Genomic DNA, 14,157 nt, shown 5'->3' with positions numbered 1-14,157 from the left:
GGTGGGCACATGGCCTACAGCCAGGGTCAAAGCACCACAAAAACAAAGAAAAAAATGCCCTTTACAATGTATTATTATAATGTATTAAATTCAATTTAAAGGCTGGTTAAAGTGTCTCAGTTTTGGGCTATTCTAGAGGACCAGACACAAGCAATGCTTTTTTAATAACTTTCTTCTTTCAAAGATATCCTCTATATTTCAATTTTTATGCTTTTTTTTTACATTTCTCACCTCCCTCCTGCATGCCAAATGGAACAAAAAGTACCCTTAAGGTATATCAGAAACCACAAAAACATATTTAGTCTTGAAGTAATTTGAAAAAAAATCCTTGCATGGTTCCAACAGAGCAGTTCTCAAGCCAAAGCTTGAATAGTATGTATTTAACTTACCTAATAAAATATCCAGTGGTCATACTATTTTTACTGAAATAATTGTGCACTGCTCAATTCCACTGCCTCTCTGGCATATCCATTCTGCTTCATGTATAAAAGCTGTTGGTACAGAGTCTGCTAATGTCTATTTATTCATAATTCACTGATTTTGACCCCACCCTTCTAGTTCTAACCTAAAAGTCTAATTTTAAAATTACCTCAATCCAGTCATGTCATTTAATCATAAGGAGCCTGTTCCTGATAAGGTGGTTGGTTAAAGGTCAAAACCTCTATGTCAGTTAAAATAAACATGTAATTAGAGCAAAGGTGGTATTATTTTGAGGTTCTTACTGCTTTGGGATTATCTCATTGAAGTCTTTCTTTTACCCTCAGTGAAAAGAATCAAAGGGAAGTACTTTTGTATTTCATAGGGCAGGTAACACTTGGTCTGGATACTGCCACAGTGGAGTGACAGCTCTTGCCCTGCAGCTGCCAGGATCTAATTACGCCTAGGCTCAAAAAAAGGAGTTGTGCAGCTGTGTGGAATTAGGAAGACTCAAATTGTACCCCATATAGACCTGAAGGCTTGTGAGGGTATCAAGGAGTGATTATTGTAATTTTCTAATGGTATTGGAGCAGGAATAAGGTAAGGAGTGTGTGTCAGAAAGCAGTTATTTTAACTGACTTCAGAAGTGACAAATCATAATGTGCCTAAACTGCCATGGTAGGAATTGACCTGATCCAGGTTCGACTGGAGGCCAAAGGAGCTTGCAGTGCTCCCAAGTCATGTTTCCAAAGGGAAGTATTTTGTACACTGACATCGTAATGGAGAGTATATGGAGCATGCAGTGGGACGAAAAGGGTCAGAGTCCATGCTTTACAGAGGTATCACTGAGCTGCAGGATGTAGTAAGATTCCTTATTCTTCATTTTCTCTCTGGCCTTACCACACTGCATAGGCTGAAACAGAGAAATGATGAGGCCTTTCATACTTTTGATTTTAATTGAATAGGCAGAGCACACTTTTCTTTAAAGGTGAAATCATGGATATAAGCTCCAGAGGTTAGGAGCTTTTTTTCTCATTTGTTGGATCAATAAATGTTTGCTAACCAGCAGGAGGCAAAAGATCACCTCCTTTTAGAAGGACTCATCAGCCTGGACCTCACTGTGTATTAACGCTGCTGTATGGCTTTGAGATTGAAATTTCTGTCATGTCTAATCAGCTTGAAATGAAGGTAGGGAGTTTACATCAAGATACTTCTATATCCTAGTGCTAAACAGAAGAGATTGAATCCAGATAGCCATCTCTTGGCTAAGAAGAGGGGAAAAAAAGTATATGCTTTGTTTTTCCTTGAAGTTAAGTTATGCAAGCATATTGTATAAAATCTTTTCTGTGTATAATTTTTTACACTTAGAAAAGAAATTTGCATTGTAGTCTAGGTGGACTTCCAGGTAAAAGCTATCATTTTTCAGTTTAAACTTCATTAGATTTGAACTTTATCAGAATTTTAAAAAAAGCTGCCTCTAAGCTGAATTTTTTCTTTCAGTTTTCTTTACAGTTGAGTGTTACAGTTTTCTTGATAAGAAGGCATTGCCATGTAAATTATTTTAATAGCCCCACTACTTGATTAAATGTTTAACTTGTAAGGGGTTTGTGTATTTAGGCACTGTGCAATCTAGGAGCAAATGGCCTTTATAGAGTTTCTGGATTGGTTACAAATATTTTGTTATCTGAGATGTCTTTTACCCTTTTGCCAGGAAGCTCTTCCTCTCCACTTATCTTTATTTAGGGTTAATACCAAAACCTAGAGAGGTTAATGCTTTCCAAAAATAGATTCCTGCTCTTAGCTTTTTATTCCCAGGAATGTTCCCAGGAAGACTATGTGTTTCCAGGAAGAAAGCACAGGAGAACTCTAAGTTTCTTACTGCAAAAGCATTATAAATATTACTGACTCTTGCCCAGTTTCTGCAGTCAGGTTATTTCTTGCAATGAAGGCCGTCTTGCTCTTCAAATACAGTCAGAGGCAAATAGAATTGCCAAAGGAGCTATTTCATAAATCAGTGCTTTGAACTTCCTTCTCTCATTGTTCACTAACAATGTAGCAGTAGCTGAGACCAGATGCTCAAGGAGACAAGTGACAAAGAAGAGCTCATACGTTATTTCAGACTTGATTAGTTAACATTTATCTTCTTGCTAAAATCCTTTGGGCTTTATCTGTTTATATTTAATTGAAGAAAATGGAATTGACTGAGAGAATGAGGCCTTGGCAGGTGGTTTGGTTTAAAATCATAACTACTGCCAATACTGGCTTCATATTGCTTAGTTAAGATTAATTTGCTTTTCCTGAAGCCATTTACATTACAGGTTTAATTCTGATGTTAATCTTCTCTCAAAACTTGTCTCTAATTTGCAGAAATGACCCTGTTTGTTATTCAAAGTCAGGATGCTTCTTTATGATTATGATTATGGCTATCTCACTATCAAATTTAATCCAGGTAAAGATGTCAGTTTCAAACCACAAACAACACTCTTCCTGTGTTTGAAATGCCCCATCTATTTAAAAAAAAATGTCTGGGTAATACTGAAGATATGGTGAAAAATTTTCTAGCTAAAAGTTTCTGAGTTGTTATACAATTCATCACAACTAAATTTACAAAAGAAACCATTACTTACCCTGACACCTAAGTAACTTTCTAAGAAATCAGATTTGGTTAGAATAGTATACATTTAATCAATAATTTGAAATAGAATGCTTTAGAGAGTAACAAGATTCTGTCTAAAATTCTACACTTCATTAAAAATCTCTTGAATGTACAGTCATTTTACCTAAAGAACTCTCAGATTACGAAGTTGTTTTTCAAAAAATGAGTTTCAACTCTCTTTATGGTTTGCAATATTTTTGTTATGATTAGGGGTCTAGGTCCAAATTTAGCGAGGATAATTCCCTGATTCCTGATGCCAGGAATTAACCTAACTAAAGGATGTTCAACAGCATCTAAACCAGACTTTGAAATTCAGAAATTTGTAAGTATTTAATGGGTAGCCTAATGTCTTTTGTTGTTATCACTCTTTCCAATGATTGATCACTGGAATGAATGATCAGTAATACAAAGCAGTAGCAGTAGCAGTAATATGAATACTTGTAGTTACATTTTAGTCAAAGATGTATTTCCTTTTTGAGTATATTTTCAAAAAGGGAGCTGCTGAGAAAGCAATTCTGTGCAGTAAATTACAGTTTCTGCAAGCAGAAAATCTTTTATAAACACTACTGAGTAATAATCAGTAATAGGTGAAGAGACTATGTCATAATTCCATTCTGCTATAAATTATAACAGAAATAACTTCTTAAGATGTAATATCTGAGTATAACCATGAGATTTTCAACATCAGCACCATTAGTGAACCTGGTTTTGTCAATTCAGACATTCAACAATGGAAAACTGTGCTAATAGTATCTGGGAGAGAGAATCCAAATGTTGCATTGAATTTTATTTACCTTAGAAAAATTTCACATTGTCTCTAGTAACATTTTTCTCTATTCATATTCTCAAAAATAACAAAATTTAAATACTATATTTATTTATATAAATAAATGTGAGTGGGTTATTTATATAAGAGCAGTCTTAGTTCAGGAGTAACATAGGACACTCCTGAAGGAATCAGAATTAGCACAGAGGGTTTGACTGGAAGGCAAAAGGAATAAAATCTAAAAGCAAGGTGTAAAATCAGAAGGAGTCTGGATAGCAGAAATGTATAAGAGCATTGGGTATGCACACCCAGGGCTAAAGAATAATGACAGAGAAGTATGAGGAAAGCAACTTTAGCAAAGGGATAACATACTTCCACAGGTCTCAAACTTTAATATGTTACCAAAGCATGGAAAAGAATTTTTTAGTAAATGGCTTTAAATTTTCTTATATTCTTTCTAGACAGATGTTTACATAAAATCACAGACTTTGATGTTTACTTCTGGTGGTTTGCACATTCTCTCTACTTTCCAAAGACGTAGAAATAAAAAAAAAAAAAAAAATCTTTTTTTCCCCTATTTCTTTATCTATAGCCTCCCAGCAATTCATCCTAATGTATTCAGTAAGGTTTCAGTGATAAACCATGTGCTAAATGACATATATCATTTCAGCCTTGAAGGCTTGGGAAAGATTTGTTTGTTTGTTGTTTGTTTTATTGATTGTTTTGGTTTAGTTTGGAGTTTTTGTTAGTTGGTATGCTATTTTTTTAAATAAAAACACTTTCTGTATCATGGACCTTTTCCTCTCTCAACTCTTTTAAACTGCCTCAGTGAAAATCATCAGAGGATGGCAGAGTAATTTCAAATCCTAACTGTGCATAAGTTTGGAAAACAAATACTTTTGTCTATATGTTTAAATTTTAAATCATTGGATCAATTCAATTGTTTTCTTATCACAAATGAAAAGGCTTATGTTCAGTAAAGGTCATCTGGCTTATATCCATACATCAGGGAAAGTCTGTTTGAATTGTAATATCAGGTTTCTGGGGCCACTTGAGTTGCCTTAGAAGAAAAAGTTTCTGCAATCCAAACTATCTCTAAAAAGGTAGTGTTATACACATAATAAATAATGGATTACTTCAGATTTGACATCAGTATGACAAACCATTATTTGGAGTGCTCTGAGGAGTGTCAAATTTCCCTTCATTTACTGTTAGTCTTCATAATGTAACATTTCTCTTCACAGAATTAACATTTCTAGAATCCTAGTTTTATAGCATCTTGTCAGGTAGCATGTGAAAGGACATGTGTCCTGCAGAGAAGGACAGTTCTCTTTTCTGCATTTCCCATACGTTTGCATAAATATCCTTCCTTCTAAGTCAGTTCATCAGCTGCATTCAAGTCATTTCCCCACTATAAACGCAGTCACTTAATTATTGTTGTTTTCATTGTCTGCCATCCCCTAATTTAGTATTAAAATTCCTAACTCTGAATGCAGTAGTTTCAATAATATCAGCAGGGCAAAAGCTAGACTAAAACAGATTAAAGAATCCTGCAAGATTCAATTAGTTTTCTGCCAGATGCTGCAGTCTGCAGTTCATCTCCCACACTGTTAAAACTCTTCTCAGCTCATTGAGTACAGCTGGCACTGCCTTGTTGAAGGCGAGAAGCAGTTTTGCAGAAACTCTGTGCTCTGCTACATGGGATTGCTTGGGTCATTCTGGATCCATGTGTATTCCTTCAGCAGCTGGGGAAAATGTGGAGGAATGGACTGTCCAAGGTACAGCCTAGGATGACAGAATGTTTAAAACAGAGATTGTTTTTAAAAGAAAGGAGAGGAAAAAATGAAGATCAAGTTTCAACCTGTGGGAGCCAGGAACTCCAAGTACCTCCCTTAAATAAAAGAGAGAGGCTGCAGCAATAGTTGTTTCATTGATTGGAGACATGGCTAAGCCATACTGCTGGTATTGATTTCTTTAGGAAATACCACTCAAATCTGTCTATAAGTAGTATGATATCTTCTTTTCCACCAACTATGGAACAGCTGGAGAGGTCTGCAAAGCTGCATAGCTTTCTCTAGAAGATCACAAAATTAATGGGCGCAATGTGTGTGTATTCATGTGTGCCCCAATGAGATAACCACAAGAAACTTTATTCTAAAGGAGCGTAAGGGTCTAAGGACCATTTAAAATTCCTAAAGTATTGCAGAGTATTATATGATTCTAAAAAAATAACCTTTCCCACTTGCCTAATAAATCTTTGACTTTTGAAATACGTCTAGCTAATAGGTTTCTTTAAAAGGGCTGCAGATCTTTTGTTCATCTGGTGATTCTGATGAGTTGAAAAATGCATGGTTTTATCACGCAGTTCATGTCCCAGTAAAATGCTTTTATCCAAAATAAAGCAAATTGTATTCAAAATAAAATCAAGTGTTTAAAGCCCCAGCTGTCTGCTAGAATGTAGGACCATTGATCTGAAAACAGGCAATGGTACAAATAAATATTTTTTAACAAAAGTTAAAAACACAGATAATGACCTCTTTGGTAAGAAGTTTATCTTATCTTCAAACGAATAACACACTGAGTTCATACATCTGAACAAAAGCAAGCACTGACAGTTTGGCAACTCGTGAGCACAGGGTAGTCAAGAAGGGTTTAAAACTCCTCCAGAGCTGTGATGCCTATGTGTACTGAGAAGCTTGGTGAGGAGAATATATCCTCCTAAACATATATAAATAATCTCACTTTGATGGTATCAAGTAAGAACGTTTTGGATTGCTTAAAATAAGTTTGTGCCAACATTCTGTTTACAAATATCTCAAATCTAAGAAGGGTTTAAAGATGTGAGGGCTTAAGTTTGGACTGTAGTCTGAAATCATAGCCAGAACCCAAATGCCATGACTTAGAGAGCTTTTTTATCTAGCTACAATTAATCACAGACAGATCCTTATGTCCTGCTGAAATCTATATTTATACAACCCTTAAAGAGGACCTGTAAGAAAACTGCCTCCCACCTACCATCCATCTGCAGAACCATAATGCAGATACTGAAAGCTGTCTCTAACGAGACCCGTTGACATTTCTTGCAGCCACAGCACATTAAAAAATCAGTAATAACTTTGGCTATTCCTGTTTGGCTTGACATGATGGCAAAGTCTGTTGCTATTTTGATACACATCAATTATTTGAGGGGAAAGACCCACAAATCCATATACTATGAAGAGACCTGCTAAAATTTCACAAGCCAAATAAGTCTGGGCACTGGGAGATCATAAGAGCAGAAACAGAGATTTTTCAGCCGACTACTAAGTCCTGAGAATTCAAAGACTGCATAGAACCTATGCAAAGACTGCATAGAACCTTTCTCCATCTCTAGCAGATGGAGAAGGATTGTTGCTTGCTTCTCCTTTCCTTTATAGGAAGAGAGGAATTGCTACTAGGTAGTTACTGGTAACCATAATTTCTTTTATTTTTTGGAAGAACAGCCACACAATAGCTGCAAAAACTGAAAAAATAATCTTCTTTTTCAAATTGCCTAGAATGATAAAAGATGATTCTAACTTTATTGGAATGCAGGCCACTGTGCTTACTAAACCTCAGTGCTTGGCAATGCCATGAGTAAGAAATTCTAAAAAAGTGGGAAGCTATACGAGGAGCTACAGAAGCAACTTGTTTTTTTCAGCCTAAAGAAGAGGAGACTTATGGGACATCTCATCACAGAAACACAGAATCAGCTGAGTTGGAAGGGACCCACAAGGATCACTGAGTCCAACTCTTTCTGCACAGAAGAGCCCCAAGAATCCCATCATGTGCCCAAGAGCATTTTGCAAATGTTTCTTGAACTCTCTCAGGTTTGGTGCTGTGACCACTTCCCTGGGGAGCCTGTTCCAGTGCCCAAACACCCTCTGGGTGAAAAATCTTTTTCTAATAGACAGCCTAAACCTTCCCTAACAGAACTCCAGGCCATTCCCTTGGGTCTTGCAACTCTTCACCAGAGAGAAGAGACCAGTGCCTCCGCCTCTGCTTCCCTTCATGAGGAAGCTGTGGAAATCCAGAGAGGTCCCAGCTGGCTGGAAGCTGGGAAGCGTTGTCCTGATTTTTAAGAAGGTTAAGAAGGAGGACCCTGGAAACTACAGGCCAGTTCAGCTCATTCAGTTCCTGGTAAAAGCTAACCGTTACAAATGAGGATTTTCTATAATTCTATCATTCTATAAAATACCATATTACATTTTAAATTAAGATAAATTCTGAAAGGTTTTCTAAAGAAAGACCAGGGATGTGCTGATGAATACTTACATTTGATCCACAACTTAATGGAAAACATGGGGTTCAGTCATATGTTTTCTGTATAATTGTCTGTTTAATATCATATGGTAATATATTTCAGTTCTGCTATTTGTCATCTGATCTGTTTAAAGTATATGTCATCTTATATTCCCAACTTCAGTGCTAGTTATGACTTACATAATAATCTTTTCCTTGCTTTCAAAACAGGTTTTTCTTATAAGCAATTTTGTTTGTTAGCTTGAAGGAAGTCCTCGGCTTCTCAGACGTGTAAGGCTGACATTGTCATGATAAAGCAGGAAGTTGGTTTTATGATTTTTAATGATTAATTTTCAACCTAGCAAACTCAATTTCCTGTTCTCAGCAAGTCTGCACTTAATGAATGCTCATAGATGAAACATTGTAAACAAAGTAGGATAGGTTCAGGGTTTTGTTTTCAACAACCTATGGTGGAAAGTTTGCCTTTTTGAAGTTATAGGCTCAAGGAAACTATCTAACCATTTTACAAGTCCTGCCTAAATCCCTGCCACTAAATTCCCCTCTGAATCTACCAAATTTTATAGTAAGGCTATTCCTGAAGATTATTCTTATTTCTATTTTAAAATAGTGCTTAATGGATAAAACTTCTCTGCATTTGTGTCTAGACAAACAGAAAAAAAGTCAATTCTTCTATGTCCTAGCAATCTTATGCCTCTACGTATGTGTCCTTATATTGAACACTGCCTGAATTTCTGGTTCTCCCTAGTCAAAAAAACCCAAAAAAACTCTTCAGTGTGGAAAGGAACAATTAAGCAGAGAATAGATGTCTAATTCACACAGACTAACTTTTGAATAAAATAGCTTTCCTTTTGAAAAAAATAGCTAGGGAGTAATGAAACTGAAAATTGATGGTGTGAAAAAGACAAAATGAAGTTGATATGTTTAGTTAGTCTTTGACAAGAATTTGTGAAGGATAAAAATTTAAAAAATATCTAGACGTATTTCTTAGGGAAAAAAACCTTCATCTAGGGTTAATAAATACAACAGTGATTAACTGTAAGGACTGTGAAATTCCACCTATCTTGTGGAATTCCAGCTTACTAGTGTGGGGAGAATCGAAAAAAATACTGTTACAGCCGGTCTTATTCCTTCTCCCATTATCTATTATCATCCAACCTCCTGTTCTAAAAAGGAGAGTTGGAGAGATGGTCCCTTTCAGTCTGACCGGGAAAAGCCATCCTTTCATCTTATTTTTCTTTTATAATATGCTACATCATCACATGTGTAGAGTGGACTACCACATTTGCTAGCATCATGCACAGACGAGCAGAAGTGTCATAGTCAATTGTTCAAGTAGAAACATGGTCAGACCAAGAGAGTTATTGTTTCCAACTCTCTAGAAGATCATGGGAAAAAGAAATATCTGCTCTGCAGTGCAGTTCCTACATCCATAGTGTCACTATATCTAGACAAAGCAGCATCTCACTGCAACTAAAGTATTGAAAGGTTTATTTTTCTTCTCAATGTTAGACCAATATCACTTAAATTTGGTCATATTACTATGAAAAGCAGACTAACCTTTAAGAGGCAATATTTCTCAGCTAGTCCTATGGCTATACTAAGTTTCTCACAGATCTAGAGAAGAGGTAACTTGAAAGGAAGCCATGCCTACACTGACAGTTGTATCCTTAGTGTATACAGCATATATATATATATAGCCAATATATATATAACATATATATATATATATAGCCAATTGTAGCTGATCAATTCTGTCCAGATTAATGATGATCTGCTTTAGCTGCCTGCACGTATATATGCTTAACCTCTGAAATTTATTAAGTTTTCTTAGCATAAGGATAATTACAATTGTTTATTTTCTTTTACAGACTTGTGTTGAGTGGCAGCAATTCACAATATATTCCATAGAAGAAATAAAATGTGAGTTTCATTTAGATACATATTAAGGAGCCATATTCTTAAATAAATATTTTCAAGTTAATCTCCACAAAGATACATGTTACTTTTTTTGTAATGACCTTATCACTCAGCTCTTTCACATAGTCAGTACAACATATACTTATCTATAAATGTATTATATCACAGGACTTTTTCAGAATAATAAACTATTTTAGGTATTTGATTTATGGAACTGGAATAGTTTGCTCTGATACTGATAGACTGTATGTATTAAAATCAAGCCATGTGTTTCCAATAAACTTATTGTGGTAACTAGAACATTTGTCACGGCACCTATCTAGCCATGAATATTTGCATTTGTCATGTCTTTTCACACAGATGGATTGAAATAATTTAAAGCAGAGAGCTTTGTTCTCTTCTGCAGTTTAAAATGCTTGATTATGGAGGTAGAAAGAGATCAGGGAGTACAGATTCTAATATCCTGTCAAAACTGTATATTTCCACATCCAATTAATATATATTATATAAATAAATAAAAATTAAATTGGCACAGGACTTAGTGGCAACCCTTTAAAATTCATGCAGAGCAGAGTTAGTGAGTTTCTTGTGGCTTGTTGGTTTGCAGAAATGGGAGGGTTTTCCAAATATGACTGCATTTGTTCCACCTATTTGCAGTAATATTGCCTCATAGAATAACAAAAATAATTAAACACATGGGAAAAGTAAAGCCAAAAGGAAAAGTGTCTCTGTGTTTGCCTGTACGTTATCCTCTGAGGACGTGTTCAGTTGCGTGTACATCAATATATCCATCGACATACAGCAGAATAGTCATAAATACTCAGCCAAGAATAATAATGTTCTAAGCAGGAAGGAAACATGAAATTCCAAAAGAAAGACTTTTTTTCCCCAGACCTGTATTCATTTTTGGCACTGACTAAATTTATTTATGGCCCTTCGGGCCATGTTACTCCTGCATTAGTATCTTAAAAACCTTTCCATTTGTGTTATCATAGCATTTGATGTGGCTAATATGATACAAAAAAGTCCTGTAATGATTTACAGGTCTTAAAGACTTTGTCCAGCCAAAATATGAAAAAAAAAAAACAAAAAACAAACAGACAAAGAGATTAGTATGAACCCTCCCTTTGTGGCTTCAACAGTGTCCTGTTTTAAAAGCTATTTTAACTTTTTCCATACTTGAAAAAAGTTTGTCCGAAATTATTATGTTCAAAATAAGGAGAAATCCCTAATGAGAGCATGTAATTTTTTGGCAGAATCTTCTACTTTATGTTATAAAAACAAGTTCAGGGGTTGAGTTTTTGGGTTTCGGTGTTTTGCAAGTTTGGGGGTTTTTAACTACTTTGGAGTTCTGAGAAGGAGCTAAGTGATTTAAAAGCAAAGGATAGACATTTGAACTCTAAAAACTCCACAAAAACCCAGTTTAGATCTTATTTTGTCTCATGTTCCTGCTCTACAAGTAAATTTAAATGAAAGAAGGCACTGTATAGGGATGCAAGCAATAAATGTGCATTATACTGTTGATTCTCTAAACAACCAAGGCAAAATATTGTTTGACTCTGACTGGGAAATAAATATTAGCTTGTCTTTGAAGTGTGAAGATAAAACTACCAGTCCAGCCTAGACCTCCTATCCTTCTGATGATATTCCAGCAAGAAAACTCATTCAGAATTAGTTTGGTGGCACAGAAATTTTAGTCTGATTTAAACCTTGGCAGAATTTGCTCTGGCACCATCAGACAATCTTTCCCCTGGTCACAATGGAGGAAAAATGACATATATGAAGTATAAGCTCACAAGTGCCTTAATGAAACAGGTATTGATATCTCATCACTTGAAAAGTTGTACCACTGACAGTACAAGCCCTCTACATGAGCTAAATTTCATTAAAGCCACTAACATGCTTGAATTGGTATGACTATGAATCATAAAATTCAGTATGCTTGGATTTTAACTAAATAGTTAGTCTTATCATGAATAGTAGTCAGAAACATTACCTATTCTGAAGAATATCTTGCATCTGGAGATGGAAGTTCATATATATGTCTATAAATGTACATACACATGCGTATAAAACTTAAGGAAAAAAATACTCAGCACGGCAAAAGGAGATGGACCTACCTTGTGCATTGCCAAATGTGTGGCAAAATGTATAGGAAAGCATAATAGCTAAAATATTTGCTCTGAATTGAAGCTTCTGGATAACTAGACTTCACTATACTTATGTCTCACAAACTGCACACTTAGCTGTATTTTCTCAATAAATGAAGCTGACAGATCGATTTTGGTGTCAAGTATATCTACTAGCTTTGGAGTCTAGGTTGCCTGTAATAAAAAGCAGAGAATCTTATGAAAGTTGCACAAATATTCAGTAAGGGGTAATAAAACGGTAAAGGATTAATATGGTTATCCCTCCCACACATATTATTCTCCAATGTAAAGTCTGTGCACTTAGCATTCATAATTCACGCCAGAACTTACAGAATCACGTCATATGTAAGGAACTTCCAGAGACATCCAGTCCAACCTCATACTAAAACAGTGTCATTTAACAGGGGTTGTTCATGTCTTCAGATATTCTGAATATCTCCAAAAAAGGAGATTTGACTTCTTCCAAGGGTTGAAGAGGGAAAGGAGGAAATCCTAATATCTACTCAGTATTTTCCTTCTTGTAACTTCTGTCTATTGCTTCTCATGTTATCACTGTTTGCTTCTAAAAAAATTTGGCTTTGCCTTCTCTATGGTCTCCCATTGTATAGTTGTAGTCAGCAGCAAGCCCTCCCCTAACCTTAAGCTTGAATGAAGACGATTCCCTTGGCATTTCCTTCTATGTCATGAGCTTCAGGCGCCTGACCATCCTTACTGTCATGCTGCAGTAATGTTTACTATCTGCTTCCCAAAACTTGGTATATCTTGTAGAGTTTGTGGTATATTATCTGGCTGAATAGGTGCTCTGGCAACATCATTTTAAAACATGCAAATGAGACAGAGGCATAACCTCATCTCTCCCTTCCTCTTTCTGCAGAACCTGGATAAAGGTCAGAAAATTCCTGTGATTTGGCAGGATGGTATTTTGGGCTCCATAACAAAGAACGTCTGCACCAAAACCTAGAAGTACTTGGCTCAATCAATTTTTCCATGTATGCTGTTCATTTTGTCAAGACAATTTCTGAAGTTTAAATTTTCTTCTGATAACTATGGTATTTGCATAATACTAATGCCCAAAGCACACATTTAATTTGTGAATGTGGGTTTTTTTTCATCAACATTATCACCATTAATGGTGTTTTCTGTGACTGGCTCTGAAAACTTGAAGGTCTATCGATGCAGAACTTCAGGATTTACCCAAAGCATGCTGAACTAGTATTTGAACAATAATTGAGGAGAAATGAATCTATGCTTGTTGAAGTGTCCTAAGTATTTTAGGAAGAAAAAGATTTAAAAAAACCAAAAAAAAAAAACCCTATGGTCCTTGTTAGGAGCTCACAAGACTTATGTACATTTTTTCATTTACCAAAAGGATGTCTGTGGCAGCAGCTCTCTGGCCCTGGAGAGCAACGCACAACTTTTTCAGGAGTTGTCCTGGGGAAGGCTGGGAGAAGATCAGAGAAAAGAATGATAAACAATTCTTAACTTCACTTGCTGCACCTGTTGTTGTGAACATGTGGAATGTGTTATGGAGATTTGTTTACCAAAGGGTGGTTTATTAATTGGTGATGGTGTTTAGATTGAAGGACCAATTGGGTCCACCTGTATTGTGGCTGTCTGTAAGGGTGATGGATTTCTCAATAAATACAGTATAATAAAGTGATTGATTCAGCCTTCTGAGAATCATGGAGTCAATGCCAATTACTACCTGGCTGGGGGCCTACGGTGACAGATGTCTTCAGAAGATTCTTTTGGTTTTGATGTGTGAGCAGCTTAAGTACTTCCTAGATTTAAGATTTCTATTATCAGGTATCTTAATTAAGATCCAACCTGGATTCCATGTTAGCATGGGTAGATCTGATAGCCTGGGGAAATAAAGACCAGTGCAATAAGCTGTAATCTCTGGAACCTTTCCAGTCATCTCTAAGACACTTCTCAGTTTTAAAGAAGCAAGAGCCACAGGGGTTTTTTTT

The 14,157-nt window shown here is 35.8% G+C and overlaps 1 long non-coding RNA gene across 1 annotated transcript; it reads left to right on the top strand.

The window, feature by feature from the left end:
- The first annotated feature begins 1,519 nt into the window (after positions 1-1,519).
- LOC108961316 (uncharacterized) lies at positions 1,520-13,867 on the top strand. Its single transcript, XR_001989546.3, has 3 exons — positions 1,520-1,605; positions 9,989-10,040; positions 13,062-13,867. It is a non-coding gene; the product is annotated as an uncharacterized LOC108961316 (long non-coding RNA).
- The last annotated feature ends 290 nt before the right edge of the window (positions 13,868-14,157 follow it).

The sequence above is a fragment of the Serinus canaria genome, chromosome 5 (genome assembly GCF_022539315.1).
Source record: "Serinus canaria isolate serCan28SL12 chromosome 5, serCan2020, whole genome shotgun sequence".
Taxonomy (NCBI): domain Eukaryota; kingdom Metazoa; phylum Chordata; class Aves; order Passeriformes; family Fringillidae; genus Serinus; species Serinus canaria.
Note: the sequence above shows the minus strand (reverse complement) of the source record. Positions and strands in the feature narration are given on the sequence as shown.